The sequence below is a fragment of the Ascaphus truei genome, chromosome 2 (assembly GCF_040206685.1).
Source record: "Ascaphus truei isolate aAscTru1 chromosome 2, aAscTru1.hap1, whole genome shotgun sequence".
NCBI lineage: Eukaryota > Metazoa > Chordata > Amphibia > Anura > Ascaphidae > Ascaphus > Ascaphus truei.
This window is the reverse complement of record NC_134484.1, coordinates 161,933,757-161,952,271: the sequence shown is the minus strand read 5'-3', so window position 1 is coordinate 161,952,271 and position 18,515 is coordinate 161,933,757. Positions and strand designations below refer to the sequence as shown.

Genomic DNA, 18,515 nt, shown 5'->3' with positions numbered 1-18,515 from the left:
CAGCGGGGGCCAAGCCACGTCACAGCGAGTAGCGCACAAATTGGACGACGTATGACGTGATGACGCGAGATATGCAAAGGCTAGCAAAAATACCTTAACCGCACGTACTCCGTGCTTCATCAGTGTAGGTGCGAAACCGGTTGAGGTATTGTTGGAAGACTTGGCATATCTCACGTCATCACGTCAGACGTCGTCCCGTTTGTGCATTACACGCTGCAATGCGGCTTGTGCCCCCGCTGCTGTGCGTTTGGAGTTGTGGTCCGGGGACCCAGTGCACCAGGTCCCTCCTGAATTCTGTCTTTGGACTCTCTTCCTTTGTGGTTCTTCAGCTGAGCGCATTTTTATTATTTTAAATGTAAATTTCTGATGCACGTTGTGTGTGTTTTAATATACCTATTTGGATACACAGAAGTGGCACGTTTCATCAGGGTTTCGTGTTTGCGTTCCCTCTAGGTCTGTGTATTTGTAATGATATTGATGTAGCTGACGTTATTGCTCCAATAAACACCGAATTACGCACACTTTACCATTATTTTTAATTGCACGAGCGTTAACGCAGCATTTTCAGTATTAAACCAGAGTGAGTGAAGTGGATGTTTTCTGAGATCAATTATTGTAAAGATAAAAACTACCTCGATATTAAAGGAAAACTAAAAAGTACAAGTTACCCTGATGCGAAAACACATAAGGAGAGAAATTAATTTGCAGTTGTCCACTTTGGGGCCTATGTACTAATATTAGATTAAAATATTGCGTGTCACAAATTCTGTGCAAAAAGGTAATGCAAATCTTCCTAAAACATGTTTGAAGAGTATATATGAAGCCTAATTTTTTGCTGTAAATGATTTTGTTGAATGCATGATTCATACTACTTAATTAAAATATGTTGTGCATTTGTTCACATTTATAACTACTGTAGTATTAGTAGATGTCAATTATTTGTGTAATATTTCAACAGCCATACTGTGAAAATCTGTTTTTTAACCTATAATGAAACATCCATGTTGCGTCAAATAAAATTGTTGGTAGCTACATCGAAAATGTATTCTGCGCCAACACCATTAACAGACCTTTTTAGGAATGGCGCCAAGTTGAACTTGGCGGCGAATTTTGACGCATGTAATATTTCTCATATCCTCTATTGACATCTGTACGCATAGAACAACTCATTTCAGTGCGTGAAAAAAAATATGAAATCACTTGACGCTGATGGAGCAGTTTGAGAAATGTAGGTTAGTACCTTGCTGCAAATAAGCACAATTTAAAATTAGATTTCCGTGTGCCAATTTTGTGCCCCAAAAAAAGCTGTTTGGCACGCTTCATACATGGGCCCCTTTATGTGCTCAAACTAAATGAAAACGTAAAACTTCATTCAATTCTTAACACGGCCCAAAATAAAACAATAGAATTTACATTGTCATCTGCATTCACATTAATTCTGAGCTTCCGTAGGATGGAAAGAAAATGCAATTATTATTCCAACTGCTAAGTAATGGTGGCATTTTATTCAATGCAGTTTGCCACGTACTGCTACAATATTACAATTATGCCACGGATCAGTACAGGCTGATTCTGACGTCTCAGGTCGAGTGAATTTACAGCTACAGCACTTAGCTCAGTGTGATTTCTAACAGAATTACTTCTGATGAATTTGAATGCAAATTCAGGCGCCTTTCAACCAGACAATGTTAAAACTAGTCACTTCACAATGTTAAAATTAGTCACTTCACCGGCTGCAGATATACAGCGTTTAGCAAGTAACACCTACTCGTGAAAATAATGAAAACTGACAACAATGTAACACAATTATTACCAGTCTAGCATTCTAGGAGTTGAAGGAGCAGTACTCGTACTCTTTCCAAATGATTAGGTGCTCTGTTTGCGTTCTTTTTTTTGTTGCAGTACTGTACATGCTTGATGTACTGCCCTGAATATCAGCCAATGTTTCATTTCCTAGGTAGGTAAAAATGCTGTTGTTCCTAGAAGGGGGGAATCCATATCATCATTTTGAATCTTATTTCATGTTTAATGTGGTCACATTTTGCTGTGACGGTGAGAGATTACAGCTGAAAAATAACGGCTGCTTACCAGTTCTACCAGCATGTAATCCTGATGCAGGCACATTAACAGCAGTGCATAGAACAAAAGGAATGGATGATGAGATGGGGCACTTTCGTTATGAACGCCTGGCACAGATGGTTGTGAAGGGCCGTGGGCTCTATTTCAATGAAATCTCAGTAACCTTCACATTGGATCATCTTTGTAGACACACGGCCTTGGTGCAGGAGGGCAAAGGCTTGCCAACTGCTTATCTAAATGCCCCCAACACAGCCAAGAATATGAATTGAAACCTGTCCCATCTGGTGAGCTGAATGGCTCATGTCCTTTCTACACATAGCATGGCATATATTCATTGAATGCTCCAACCATTAACCCCAATTTATCATTTTACAAGATGGTTGTAAGCAGCAACTTCCTTATATTAAAAAGTATTGTTTATACACGCTATTTAAATAAGGGGATTCTCCTTTATTAACTGGGTTTCTTACAGTATATTGAACTACTGAAGCCATGTTAAGTTATACTTAAGATTCCCTCACGATAAAACCCTCTGTACATAGTGCAGTATAACGCAGCACTTTATACTTACTACTATTTATATTAGCAGTATAAAGAATGTAGATATAAAGAAAACATGATGGTTCCTGATAGCAATTACAGCATTAATTACTGCCCAACTGACCTCTCTCACAAACTATATGCCACCAGAGAAGATCCTACTACTAATATAAGGTAAAGTTGTCTTGGGATGGCCACAAAAACAAATCTATTCCACCCAAATCTATTCAAGTCAATGGCAGTCAACATGTATTTGAGCTCTGACACTCCTTTTACAGCTTAGTGAAACAGATGCACATACAGTATACATTTCTAAAGAACTGCTTTGAGTGGCCCCAAACTCCCAAAAGCACTGTAGCCATAATCTCCTATGGTAACCTGGCTGCACTACAGAAACACTGCACCGGTGGCAAAAATATGATATTTTTTGGTTTTTGTCTCCCTAAAAATAATACGTGTTACAGTATGTATATTAACACACACACACACACACACACACACACACACACACACACACACACACACACACACACACACACACACACACACACACACACACACACAAAAACAACTGTATGTGAAGTGGTGAGTAGGTTTAGCAGTATACAAGGCAAATAAAAAACTTGCTCATGAGATTAATACATCAATCTTCAGAAAAGAAACAAGTCAGGATTTCGCCAGCAGAGAAAGGGTTAATGTCTTAAAAATGTAATGGCCACAGAATTGGAGCTTCTCTCACACAGCATTGTTTTTAAATTGGGCCCACAGAGTATATTTTATGATATTTTGTTTTATATCCAACACATTTAATCAACTCCCCTACTGGCAATGATCACTATCACCAACCATCACTGCTCACCTAATTAGATTGATTATGTCTAAGCAGCAGATATTGTGGTCAATCTGTAGGCTATAATTCCTTACGATCTCTCACACCCTTAACCCTGAATAACAATATAAGGCACAATTAGATTATTTAAATATGCAAAAAAAAAAGGCAATATAATCATGTTTTTATAGTATGCATTTTGTACGCTCTTAATGTTCAAGAAACATTTTTTAATAATGTCTGAATGAACAAGTATGCTCAGTTTTACCTAGAGGTTCTTGTACATTTCAATGATGTTTTCTAACAATTCTATTCAAGAATGTATGTAATATAGGTCTCATTCTACAAGACAGTTAATGCAGGTTGTTTCGCACATTTTATTCAGCCAAAGTGTAATATTTGAATACACAGTGAGAAATACCTTTTATACCTTAAATATTGCCTTTGTTATGGGTACATTACGTGCCCATGAATAATCAGGGGATGAATGTCATGGTAAATACAAAATGATCAGTAATCTAAGATAGTTACATAGTATTTGAGGCTGAGGGGGAAAAAAATAATGACTTTCAATGTTAAATTTAGATGACAGATACTTATCCTAGATTTGTATTTACAGTATTTTGATTCAGGGTAGGCAAACAATAACTCCAGTGAAACATTATCCAATGATGTCTCATAAGGGGGAAAAAATCAACTAAATACAAATTAATTCCTTTCTGACTCCAATAATGGCAATCAGATTTCTCCCTGGATCAACAAGCTTCCCATGTTTACTTATTTGGTATATCCTTGTATAACTTTCCTTTCTAAAAAGATGGCCAACTTTTTTTTCTTCTTTAAGATATCTATTGTATCTGCCATCACAGTCTCCGTGGGTAATGAATTCCACATTTCAACTGCTCTTACTGTAAAGAACAATTTCCTTTGTTGCTTGTGGAATCTCATTTCTTCCAACATTAAGGCAGGGGTGCGCAAACTGGGGGGCGCGAGAATTTCTAGGGAGGGCATGGCGGTTACAGAGGATCCGCAATCTTCCCCACGGCATTTAAAATTAAAGCTGGGATGGGCGTGATGCCTCTGTAACTCCCTTACCTGCTCTCTGCAGGGTCTTCTGTGATGCGTCGTTAAATGCTGCCGCGGGGTCAGGTGACGTGACGTGTCACCATGGCAAAGCGCGTCAAATGCCGAGGCGGGGTCACGTGACGTAATTTGACGCAGAGTCCTTCAAGAGGGGGGGCACGAATGCTACGGCTGCCGGGTAGGGGGGCGTAGCCCTGCCTTAAGGGATGAACACTTCTTTTAAAAGCTCCTTGTATTGTCCCTGAACATATTTGAATATACTTATCATATCCCCTTTTAAACGCCTCTTTCCTATTGTAAACAAATCTTAGTTAGGTATCCTCATGTCAGATTTTCCATCCCCTTTATTAATTTGGTGTCTCTTGATTGTACTTTTACTAGTTCCATGATTTATTTTTTATGGAGTGGTGCCCAAAATGGTACTCCATACCGTATTCGCGGTGTGGTGTTACTAAGGATTTAGACAGTGACAAAACTATGCTTTCTTCCCTTCGATCGCTACACCGTTTTATGCAAGATAATATCTTATTTGCCTTTGTAGCTACTGCCTGACATTGGGCACTATTGTGAAGCCTGCTGTCTACAAGCACTCCTAAATTTTTCTCCAGCAGGGATTCACATAATTTTGCCCCTTTTAATTTGTAAGTCACCTGTTTAGCCTTGTTTCCCAAATGCATAACCTTACATTTATCTGTATTAACACTCATCTGTCATTTACCTACCCAAGTTTCCAATTTATGAGTCTTTCTGCAGAGAAATTACATCCTGCTCTGATTTTACTACCTTACACAATTTAGTGTCATCAGCAAAGATGGAAACTTTGCTCTCTATGGCAACCACAAGGTCATTAATAAAAAAAAGTTAAAATGTAGGGGTCCCAGTACCCAGGGCTGCCAACAGAAATCGTTTGGCCCAGGACAAACATATGAAGCAGGTCCCCCTCCCCATCCCCCTGTGCACTGGTGGGGGTGCACCCCCCCCCGCACCTCACATCACCCTGCACCTCACATCACATCACCCCCTGCACCACACCCATCTCCCTGCACCTCACATCATCCCCTCCCCCTCACATCACTCTACACCTCACATCACCTCCCCCCTTGCAATTCACATCACCTCCCCCCCTCAATTCACATCACCCCACCCTTGCAATTCACATCACCTCCCCCCCGTGTACCTCACATCACCTCCCCCCCTTGTACCTCACATCACTTCCCCCCTTGTACCACACATTATCACTTCCCCCCTTGTACCACACATTACCACCTCCCCCGCACATCGCGCACACCTTCTGTGCGGTGCCTACAAGCCACCGAACTTCCAGTGCGGTGGCGGGGCCTACATGGGAGGCCGCAACAACAGCGGAGAGAGGCACCTGCTGCAGGGGGGGGGGAGGTGGAGTAAATCTGGGGCCCAGCAACCGGACACACAGCTGGCGGCGCCGGGAAAGCTGGGGCCCGGCCAGAGGTCAGGCACAACTGTCAGCGCCGGCCGTGCCCCCCATAGCCTTTGGACCCGGGACAATTGTCCAGGTTCTCCCCCCCCCGTCGGCAGCCGTGCAAGTACTGATCGCTGAGGTACTCCACTCACAACTATACCCCAATCTGAAAAGGTTCCATTTACAGTATGACTCTTTGTTGTCTATCCTTCCACCAGTGTTCAATCCAGGTGCAAATATTTATTCCAAGACCAATGTACTTTATTTTGTACACTAACCTCTTGTGTGGCACTGTAAAAGAAAGTTAATGTGCCCCAAAAAAATGGGGTTATCAAAAGGTACTTTAAAATATAATAAAGGGCATTGAGGGGAGAGGAAAAATACAGGGAAAAGAAAGAGTAAATGGAGAATGAGAGAACTACCAATATTTAAGCAAGAAATGTGACACTATATGATATGGGTTACTCCAGGACTTCATCCCACCGAACTTGGCCTGAGAAACGGTTAAACTGAGCCGGAAATGTTGAGCTGTCTTTTGCTTATGTTGGTATCTGTTTTTTTTTTGTGGTGCCGTATTGTTCTTTTTGTTATTGAACTTGCTACTATATTTTGCATTTTCAAGAAAGACTAAAATTAGTTTAGCTTTTTTTCAGGATCAAGTGCTCGAGCAAACCATATTAAATAGAAAGTTGCTGTGAGTGTCACCCAAAATATGCAACTTCAATCTGCGGAACTCAGAAGTCACCATTTCTCCATTCTTCAAACCTAAATTATGATTGCTGCTGTGTACCACCCATTTAAGATAATTAAACCTAGAAATATTAATGCAGCATCACCAGTAAATAGTAATAGTCTTTAATAGGCATCTTTGTGAGAATAAAGCCTTTGCATGATGATACCAGGTGGCATGTTCACCCCTTTTTGGGATTTCATAAGAAAGATAAAATACCCAGGGAATGAACAGCACTGCTGTCAGATGTGTCATGCTGACATGGTACAGGATAAAACTGAAAAAAATATATACAGCGAGATTTACTAAGCTGTAATAAGGTGTATTCCAGCTTGATCTCGTGTTAACTGCCAATTCACCTTCCTACGGTCTCTGTACGTTCTTCCTACGCACCACTTAGATTGTAAGCTCTTTGGGACAGGGACTCTTTTTCCTAATGTTACTTTTGTCTGAAGTGCTTATTCCCATTATGTATCACATGTATTACTGCAGTGAAGTGCTACAGTATGTACATAAATGGGGCTATCAAAATAAAGATATACATACATTTATTTTATCAGCTCTTAGTTAATCCAAACCATAGAGGGCTGTTTATCAAAGAGTGCCAAACTTCAGCAAAAAAAACCCCACCAGAATAATCAATGAAAAACATAATTGAAGTCAATTGGATTTTTTGTGCAATAAATCTGGTGCATTATTTTAACACACGTTCTGCCACATATTTGCAGACTTGGATAACTGCCTCAGTATGTTACTTGACCAAACAAAATGTGGAATGTTCCATTGTATGCCTACATGACTGAGCTAGCATGGTGCCCATACTCCCACCTTCTCGAAAGCACATACAGTATTAGGATGGGGAGGCCAGTACCCCAATTACAACAAACGGTCAGGTTGTCCTTTACAATTTAGGAAAGTGTAAAATAGATAACTGAATGGGAACTATTGTGACTTTAGTCACCATTAGCTCGTACTAACATGGAGAAAGAACAACACTGGAGAAATACTGATAAAGAGTACCTCATAAATATCAGACGTTTCTCCTCAAAATTTTATTCATTTGTTCCTTCAAGTATATCTATATTGTGATATTGAACATGATGTATGCAGGAGGCATCTATGTCCAGTACTGTAGTAGTAGATATAGGTCACTGTTTGCTCTATATTTAAGGCCCTCGTCCTCCTCGTCCGTATTACAATAAGCTATTGTTGTCATTGATAACACCAAGCATAGATGGGGGGATAACAACTTGATTCATGCCTGTGTCACAACACAACAGGTCCCGTTAGCATGAATTGATATTCTTTATAACCTGCTAGAGATTAAGAACTGAATTTTCCATGCTATCCTGTGGTTATTTGCTATTACTAGTGCCAATAGAGAAAGAAAATTGAGCTAATAATATCAGGGAAGCTGCAGAAACGCATTTGTTTATTATCGTTGTTTAGTGGTATTTTGGAATAAAACAAATTCTTAGCAAGTACATGCATATTCCTATCAGAATGGTCACTACCCCAAGATGCATTACTAAGATGTCTACTACTGTATTTGTAACACTTTTCTTCAAAGCTGTGGTCATAGAAAGTCTTTCCAAAAAAAACAAAAACAAAAAACTGTCACACTATGCAATGTTCTGTCTCCAGTAAGGACTGGGACATGGTGCAGGGAGCGGCGCTGGGCAGCGCTGATGCTCATGTTCTCCTGCTCAAGCAGGAGATTTTTCGTGTCCCTGCATGAGCGTCAGCGAGCGCGCTTGTGTGCCGGGTGGGAGCCGCGCGGGAGGCGGACCTGGAGGCGGGCCGGGAGGCGGGGGTAGGGCGCCACGTCATCGACGTCACGGACTGCCATTGGCTTCTGGCAGTCACGTGACCGGCCCTGCGCTTCCCTCAGCGGCAAAATTTAAACTTGCCTGTCTCCTGCATTTCCACACGCCTCCGCACGCCTACGGAAGTGCCGTCTAAAGCCGCGCTGATAGGGATAATGTGTCCCCTCAGCGCACCTCAGCACGGTCTTTTTGACCATGTCCGAGGCCTAATACTTACGTTTAAAAAAGTTTGTGAATACAAAGCTATGAGTCTCTGAATTTAAATTCACTTACAAGTCATATCACAATAATATAAATAACAGATTTGATGGGAAACCCATAAGGTATGAAGGTAATATATGTATGAACTATATTCAGTTATGTGAAGTGTATGTACAGTAAAAATAGCTGTCACAATACAATAACAATTACAGACATCACTTCTACATTAGGTATATCCCACTTTTATGTCCATGCTGCTCAGAACTAAATACATTCATGAACATCACAGCTCAGACTTATCTATTGTGTATTCAACATTCATTTTCAAGGGGTATATTCAACTCTTATTCTCACACTTGAAATGCTGGAATGCTAATTGTCAGTTTCAAGCAATCAAAGTAATTTACTCAAATAATTGGTTTAGATATGCTAGGCTTTTATTTGCAATCTAAAGTGAGATGAATTTTATGACAGAAAGGCAACCAAATGGGAGGGTTTATATCAAGATACACATGCCCCCTAGCTATGAATCCCATCTTATGCTACCAAGACGTGATTATCTTTTTCATGACCACGCACTTGGTTGGTCCTATTGCTTAATTAAGTTCCTAGCCAGCCACAACCAATTTATACACATGTAACACAAGGTGAACGACTAAGAAAACACTGCAGATTGAGGGACTTTAATGCAATCTCCTTACAGCTGAACATTTTTAAAGTAGTGTGTATTGCACAGGGCATAAATCAAGGTACGTAATCTTTTTCACGCAATCTGTGCTAGAAGATAAATAACAAAAAGAATTGGCTTCCCTATGAATTTACACAGAAGTGACTAATTGTACAGGTTTTTTTAAGGTCACCTGTCTGAAAGGGATTATGTTACTACATTTTGTTACGAAGGTACAAAAGGGCAGTTGCAGCCTAAAGGCTTTTTCAAATGACCTCTTTAGCAAATAAGTCATAACCTATGTACACAGGCCATTTTATCCAAGACCCTTGGGCCACCTGGAGGGTTAACCATAGCCTATTTTCCTGACATATGTCATTTAGCAAAGCAGGCTGGAAAGAAAAGCACATACTTGGTATGTTAACACCAGGGCTGAGGGTAAGAACATACAATACATTAAGGTAATAGCTTTGATTTCACAAGAAACATTGCATTAATCAGCAGGCATATTATAAGAAAAATAGAAAAACCTTGAGAGTTATATGTAGGAATATTTGTAGAACTCTGTTGTTGCAGTGTAAATAAAGTTAGTACTTCACATTAGTGCTGAACACTTTTTAGAAAACAAAAAATGAATATAATTTGAGTGCATTTCTAGACATTTTGCCAGGATTCTAAATGCATACTTGTATGAGGACTGATGCACTTTATAGATAGTCTAATTTATGCTGGAGACTTTTGCTCTTTATTCCTTTAAACCCAAAATACTGGATTTAAGCAACATACACACTCACTGACATTCACCCCGTCTCTTCGCTCTCCCCCGTCTCTCCCCTTGGTGCGTGTGCGCACACACACACACACACACACACACACACACACACACACACACACACACACTCCCCCTCTCACTTACACACACACACACACACTCTCACATACTTACAAACATACACACACTCCCCCTCACTTACATACACACACTACCCCTTTCACTTATACACACACACACACCCTCTCACTTACTTACAAACATATACACACAGACACACACTCCCTCTCTCACTTACATACACACACTACCCCTCTCACTTACACATACACACACACTTTAAGGTCTGACAGCGCTCTTACCCAATCCTTCCTCTCCCTCGTCAGCCGGACATTGACGCGACTTCCGGCGCCAGCAGGAGCAAGGATTGGAAGTATAGCAGTGACAGGGCGGGTACTGCTGCTGAGCTCAGGAGCCGCCGGGCCACTACTATGTGGGGTGCCGCCGCTGGCGGCCATGGAACCACTGATGGGTGCTCGCGGAACCCCGGTTGAAAATCACTGGCTTACTCTGTTGCTATGCCCAATATTGCTGAAGAAAGTATCCCATTTGTGACATGAGTAAAGATGGGAACCAGGAGTGTAATACCAGGCGCAGAGGTTTCAACTAGCACCTCATAATTTTGGAAATTGGGGTAGCCAGTATTTAGTCTCAGTTTTTAAATGTATGAGAAGTAAGAACACTCAGGGCCAGATCCACAGAGCTCAGTTAAAGCAGCATTCATAACGTGACATTACCTAAATCAGCAACGGACGTTATTTTCCCTGAGGTTAACGCACGTCCACAAAGTTAAATATATGCAAAAACAACATTGATTGTATATCTCAATAGCATAGACCTAATGTTGTTATTGTGTTCGCTTTCAATATCGCAACTTTAGGTAGGTGGGAGGGGGAGGAGTAGAGATGGGGAGGAATTTGAGTTACATTTTGTAGTATTGTATGTATGTTCTCCTCAAACCTCCCTACAAATAACCTAGGAAAAGACACTTGTGCTCAAAAAGGAGCACACCTGAGGTACCCTGGGAGTTATGCAGTCTATACAAAGTATATTTAAATGAGTCATATCTCACACTTCCTATATTGAATTGACAAGCCTAAGGCACATAGTGACGGGAATGGTGTACTGGTGTAAGATCCATCAGGACAAGAACCCACAACCACTGCTTTTCTGAGCAGCAGCTCTAGGAGTGTGAGCTAAACCAGCTGCTGGATAGCATCATTGTCACTGTCTATTAGCATATCTCCAAGGAATATCTATTTGGTTGAACTTTGATAAGGATTGTAACCTTGAAAGGACTTCAAGCACAAAGTAATATGTACTGAGGGCTATAAGTTACTGAGGCGAGGTGAGATTAAATAAAACACAGGTTTTCTGACACAGACAAGTAAAAACCAAGGTGAAGCACAGTAAATAAAGCAGATAAAGTAAGTAGATAAAGTAATATAACAAAGTGAGCTGGTGACGAGTTACTACTGCTAATCTTATAAAGCATAGCGACAGTGGCCCATATTTACACAGCAGAGTTCTGCCATAAGGCATCTCTGGTGCTGGAATACATTATAGCATATTCAAATTAATGGACTGTAAGGTGTCTTTCCATGCCAGAAGGTGTCTCATGGCAGAAGACTGCTTGTTAGATATGGTTCTCTATCCCAGAAGAGAGTAAAGTGCTTTCCACAAACATGCCTTAACATAACATTATTGGTTTGAATATACTGTATATGTTACGGCAAAACGTGATGTTATATTAGGTTCACATCACGATAAGTCACATAACCTGATCTGTGGATAGGTTGGTATAAGTAGTGCACGTTTGTCCCTACAGTAATATTCTGGAGTGTAACACAAAAGTCGGTATCTAAAAAATCGACATGTTAATTACTGCATTAATTATGCTTTTTGAATAACTAGGTGCTGTAAGAGAAGTCATTGGGTCTGGGAAATACAGGCAAAACCCCCCAAAAAGATTGAAGAAAAACAGTTTTTATAAAGTTACCAATACAAATCGACACCCCTTCCTCCCCCCTCCCCGAAAAGACAGATATTTTTAAAAGACACGCATCACAAATAATTAGGGCTCCACAGTGGGAGAACGAAATGCAAGTGCATTTAATGTGTTATCTAAAGATCTGAAGGTAAGCCTGTTTAATTCACTCCTTCTTCTTTTGTTATTAGGAAAACATAATTGTTCCAAATAATTAGCACTAGAGTACATCACTATCTGACAACAAAATTATAGAAATCTTCATATTCAGATCCGTCTAGCTGGCTATTAGCAACAGTTTCTGATCATAACCCATTAGTTGAAGTGCAGTGAGTTTGTGATTGCCAGCCAATAACCTCAGATGTCTGCCTAAGTTAACAGCTCCTGTTTATTCAGAGATGTTTTTATATTTTAAGTACAAAAAAAACACATGGGTTTTACACGTCATAAAATAACTATACTAGATTTGCGCGATGGAAAATAAGCAATAACATAATTGAAATGTGCACTTCACATATGATTTTAACTTTTATGGAACAATTGCAGAAGTCTTTAAAGATCTAATCTGTGGCAGCATTGGCACACGGTTTAAGGATCCTCAACAGGACAGGGGTTCATATATATAAATGAGAACTTTCCATGTTTGTCTAGTGTGCACACATATTAAGCAATAACCTTATAACTATACCAAATCCTCATTGCCATTTAAAAACAGAATACATTGTGCATGTGAAGTGATGAACATATTTGCTAATGCTCAATTAGGAAGAACTGAACATGTTTAAAATAATTCTAAGGGATGTATTAAAACATAGGGATCATTAACTACTGAAAATCAGTGCCACTGTCTTTTTGGTAACCTGAGAAATGAAGTGCAATCTTTTTATGAGGCTGCAATGTAAGAAGTAAACACGAGCACATTTCCCAACTTCTGGTCAACATTATTCTGACAGACTTAGTACCATATCGTATGTGGTGTTTTTATTTGTTTTACAATTTCCACTTGTATATATAAATATAAATATTCATTTTGCAACTCTGCCTTTTTGTAAAACAACTGAAAAAGAGGACATTTCTAGCAATATGAAACACCGATCAATTACAATCAATTTCTGCCCTTTTTATGACATGCCTGAGTCTTTTCTCTCATGACACTATCATCTTGCACTCCCCCAACCCGCTTATGTCATGGCCGCATATTTATGTCATGGCCGCATATTTATGTCATGGCCGCATATTTATGTCATGGCCGCATATTTCAACGATTTCCTTCCTGATTTTTTATGTCTCACTTTATTTCTATATTCACATCACCTTTTATCCCACACGCTCTATATCACTGGTTTTGAGTCCCATCCAACGCACTCCTGTGTTCCATGTATTTGTGCTTTGTATTGGAGGTAGAGAAGTGATATAAAGGACCAGATTTACCAAAAGGTCCTATTTCATATGATACTTTTTGGCACTGGAAGACACCTTACTGCCCATTTAAGCCAATGGGCCATAAGGTGTATCCTGGTGTTGGAAGGTATCTTGTGGAGTAGCACTGCTTAGTAAATATGGCCCAAAGTGCTTTGCAGGGAGATGAGGGATGTCAACAGGGAAAGAAAAACAACATTGTAAAGGGGAACTAACTCATCTTTTCATACTCTCGCTGTAGAGGTAGTGAGAAGGTAGTAGAATTGGCCACTGGAACTGTGATACAATTAGACTCTTACTTCTAGTCTACCCTACTTCTACTATAACTAGGAGGAAATGTAACCCGTGTGAAGCTCTACTAAGTACAATGCTAGTCCTCATGTGCACATAGGTGTCCCTTATGAACATATTTACACCTTGTAATCATATCTTCCAAACACCACAATACTTATTTTTCTCATAAAAGACTAAAGTAGTTTCTGGCAAAGTATGTCAAAGTTCCTGTTCTGAAATAGTGCATGTACTCTTGGAAGGGTCACTACCATTTTTATGGCCATTGAGTAATTTGTAAAATTACACCAAGCTTCCAACAGCTGCATTTATTCAGATCTATCTGGCAAAATACTGCATACTTTCCGATTTTACATATTGCTACATTTAGTACAGCATTGGCAACTTGTCATAATATTCTATGTAATCCATTAGCGATCAACATTATTTTCAGGTTACATTTATTAATGTACCTCTGATAATAACTCCCTTTATAAACCACAGCTTTATGAGAAATCCCATAAGGAGCAATGTTGATTATAATAGTAATTAATGATGTTGGATAGTCCCATAGATTTTCTGTTGACAGTCAAGTTTGAAGTTAATTAGTCTACTGATTATGATTTGCTGATTAATTAGAGATATTTAGTTACATAAAGAGATGTTAATTAGTAATCTAAAAAAATGGTGGGTGTAATTAAACATCTTTTGCAGAGTGTTGTAATTCTCTGTAACTTCGATGAAGTGCCCTGACTGCTCAGGAAGTTAAAGGCAAATACCAGTACATAAATGATGCGGTCGACTATCAGATCACTTCTAAACATACGTGTACTGTAAGCCGAATTTGCAGACGAGATCTAGAATGCGAAAATGTTACTCAAAATAGAGCACCCACCCCAAGGCATTCCATCGCCAAAGAAAGGTAAAGCCAGATTGTGCCAGGTAGGTGGAATGGCTGGGGCAGAGGTCATTAGTGGAAGTCAATAATAGGGAATTGTATCAGATCTCTACAAGGCTATTATAACCAAGTCAAAACCGAACACTAAAGAGGCTAAAACAAAATCTCCCTCTACAAATGTAGATGTTAAATTGGAAGGTAATATTTTTATTAATAGAAAATGTCCAATGATGGGAAAACTCAAGATATTTTATAGCTAGAGGTCTGGCTAATAATCCTTATACTCAGATTGCATCAAGATGAAGTATAATGGTAAAGATATGAGCAGGCAGACATGCTCAGGTAGGACAGTATGTTACCAGCGCAATTTATGGAAACATGAAAGGTGCTGAGCAAGGCAGTTTGGAGATGTCCTTCACAGAACCATGAAGTGGAACACTGTCATAATGGAATTCTTAAAAGTCACTGCGTTGATACAAATGCAACAAGTTTATGAATACAATGAAAAAAAAAGTGAAAATATGAAATCCTACATGGTCATAATTACTTTGTAATGTGCCCAAACTACTTTTGTGAAAAATACATTAGCCACATTTTGCATGACAAAGTGCCTTTTGTAACTCAAAGAAGGTGAGTGAAAGATTATAAAGAGACTAGAGTTAAAAAGCGTCTTCAACACATCAATATCAATGGATTAACTTCACTAAACACACTCAGAACTTAGGTCTGTTTACATTACCTTGACAATATTTATTCTCTATTTACCTAAATGAGGCAATATGATGATATTTATTGCTTAGAATGACTAAATATAGACTTTTCCTGAGCACTCGCAGAACCATAGTGGGAGGTTTAGCTCTAATCTACATCTTTAAACTGACAAGCTGGAGAATTCCTAATGAATGCCTCTTTTCATCTGGATGTCTGTGTGTATTTGACAGTATAAATATTTAGCAATATCGGAGTCAGCTTGTGATTTTACCCAGATGGACTGATTGATGCCTTGATTTGACGTTGCCAAAGACAATTCATGTACTTATATAAGCAATTCCCCTCTTACTTCCTATGAAGCAATTAGGTGGCCAAGCGTAGCAACCCAAAGCAATGGAAATTCTTCTGGTATCAGCTGACAACCCAGTGGGATAAATAAAATATTGTCTTTAAATTATTACTGCTTTGCTCTAATGAATCAGGGGATTCAAGCATTCACTTTGTAAAGCACATTGCAGGGTTTCTTATGTCTGTAATTTGCAAGAACCCAAGTTAGAATACCAGCTAATCAGTCAACTTGTGTTCACCTTAGGAAGTGAACCACCCTTCCTTGTCAGTTTTGTAAATTGCAGAGCAAAAGATCCAGGGTGATGCTGAAAGGCAATGGTGGCTTGTTGTCAATAACATATTGCAGTCCACTTAAAACAACATTAGTTAAGGTTTAATCTCAGATCTAATCAGTTTTTTTAACTTTTAGACAGGATACACAGAGTATTACTAAAGCCTGGTAATAAATCATGTTCAATACACTGGGCGGGAACAAAACACAGGATTTCATTCACACATTTCCCATTTATTTTTTTAATCTGCATAATCCACGGATGAGGTTTCCTTCAGTAACTTTTTATTTTCTAGATGTTAAGGGTACATTTCACCACATATTTACATATATATATATATATATTAAAATATATATATATATATATATATCTATATATATATAAATATATATATAGATATATATATATATCTTCTTTGTGGGTTTTTGAGCAAGGTGTTTTCTTCATTTCCTATACATTTCACCACATACAGAAATGCAATTAATGTTGTGGAATACATGGTACTGCGCCTACTTAAATAAAATGGGAGTATACCCAACAAGCCTCCAGAGAAATCCGGACAGACAACATCACTCATGCTTTGTATCTGATCCAGCTGCAACCAATAAAAAGGCAGCCAGAGCTTGCCACTGAAAAGATTGAACAAATGTGTCACGTAGAATGCCAGTCTGCAACTATAAAGGACTTCTTTTTTTTTACTGCAGGAATTTGGTTTATTAGAATCAGTCCCAGACACATCCTAAATGAGCTATGCCATGAAAAAAGGAAAATAACAAAGGAGGGTGAGGGAGAAAGTTGCGTTATACCTTTGATCTACTACTTCCCCCTCTCCATCCTTTTGTTATTTTAGGAGATGGCCAATGCAGCTACCCACCTATCTTTCTCATGTAAAAGGGAATGCATTTATTCCAACAGCATGAAGGCTTAGCTGAGAGGCTCAACCATGTGCAGCATATTACCAGCTCTATTTTGCCCTATGGAGCTTCGTATTCATTGTAATAAAATGGTTGACGCTATTGCAAAGCTGTTAGAATGATATTTGGATGAGTAACATATGTATGTAGAGCAGCAATACCGAGCTAGAAACAACAGCACTACCTACTGTAATGTTAGCTGTAGTGTTTACTTGACTTTCCCACCTCAACTCTTTGTTTTCTATTAACTCATCTCAGCATCTGTACACCAATGCAATATGCAGGAAAAAGGGCATGCAATACATTATTCTTCTTGACACAAATCCCTACACATGCTATGCTACAGTGATACCTTACTCTATCACAAGACATCTCAGCTACAGTAGGTGTATGTTCAAATTGCCTAATGTATTCCATAGGCAGGTGAAGTACAATACCCAGTGGTAATCAAACATCTTCCTGAAAGCAGGCTCGTCTTGTTACAATGTAGATTTTAAGCACAAGCAAGTCATTTCATGAAACATGACGGGGGGAAAAAAGCCTCTTGATAGGAATTTTAACTTAGATTTACATTTTGTGCGTGGAGTTCAAAATATTTGTAAAGCTGCAAATATGGGTGATCTCCCTCTCCCCTGAAATATGATATTGTTGAATATAGCCAAATTTGCAGACGAGATCTAGAATGCGAAAATGTTACTCAAAATAGAGCACCCACCCCAAGGCATTCCATCGCCAAAGAAAGGTAAAGCCAGATTGTGCCAGATAGGTGGAATGGCTGGGGCAGAGGTCATTAGTGGAAGTCAATAATAGGGAATTGTATCAGATCTCTACCAGGCTATTATAACCAAGTCAAAACCGTACACTAAAGAGGCTAAAACAAAATCTCCCTCTACAAATGTAGATGTTAAATTGGAAGACTTACAATGCAGCAGACAGAACATACAAGAGATTTCACTTAGATCAGGGGGGCGCAAACTTTTTTCCCTGCGCCCCCCTGCCGGCTGTCCCCTCACTCCCGCGCCCCCCTCCCAACCCCAACTTACCCGCGCTCCGGCGTAATGACGTCACATGACCTCGCAGCGTCATTTTGACGCCGCGTTGCCATGGCGACACAGGGAGGAAGCCGCCGGAGCCACGGTAAGTTAGGTTTACAGAGGCCCTGCAGCTCCCCCGGCACTTAATTTAAGTGCCTTCGGGAAGCGCGCGGGGCCTCTGTAAACCCCGCGCCCCCCGTCGGCAGTGTCGCGCCCCCCCTGGGGGTCGCGCCCCACAGTTTGCGCACCGCTGACTTAGATTATAAGCTCTCCGGGGCAGGGATTTCCTTTCCTATTGGCTGATCTTATTTGTTGCACTTCTTGTACCTTAGTTCCCCTGTAATGTATTGTCTCTCTTGTAAAGTGCTAATTACAGCTGTGGGTGCAAAATAAAGATATAAATGTATACATTTCTGTCACAAAGAGTTTACAATCTA

General features: G+C 39.7%; 1 protein-coding gene across 5 annotated transcripts in view; it reads right to left on the bottom strand.

The window, feature by feature from the left end:
• ZNF407 (zinc finger protein 407) overlaps nucleotides 1–18,515 on the bottom strand; it is a 452,537-nt gene that overhangs the window by 15,715 nt on the left and 418,307 nt on the right. The gene's annotated exons all lie outside the window — the stretch shown is intronic.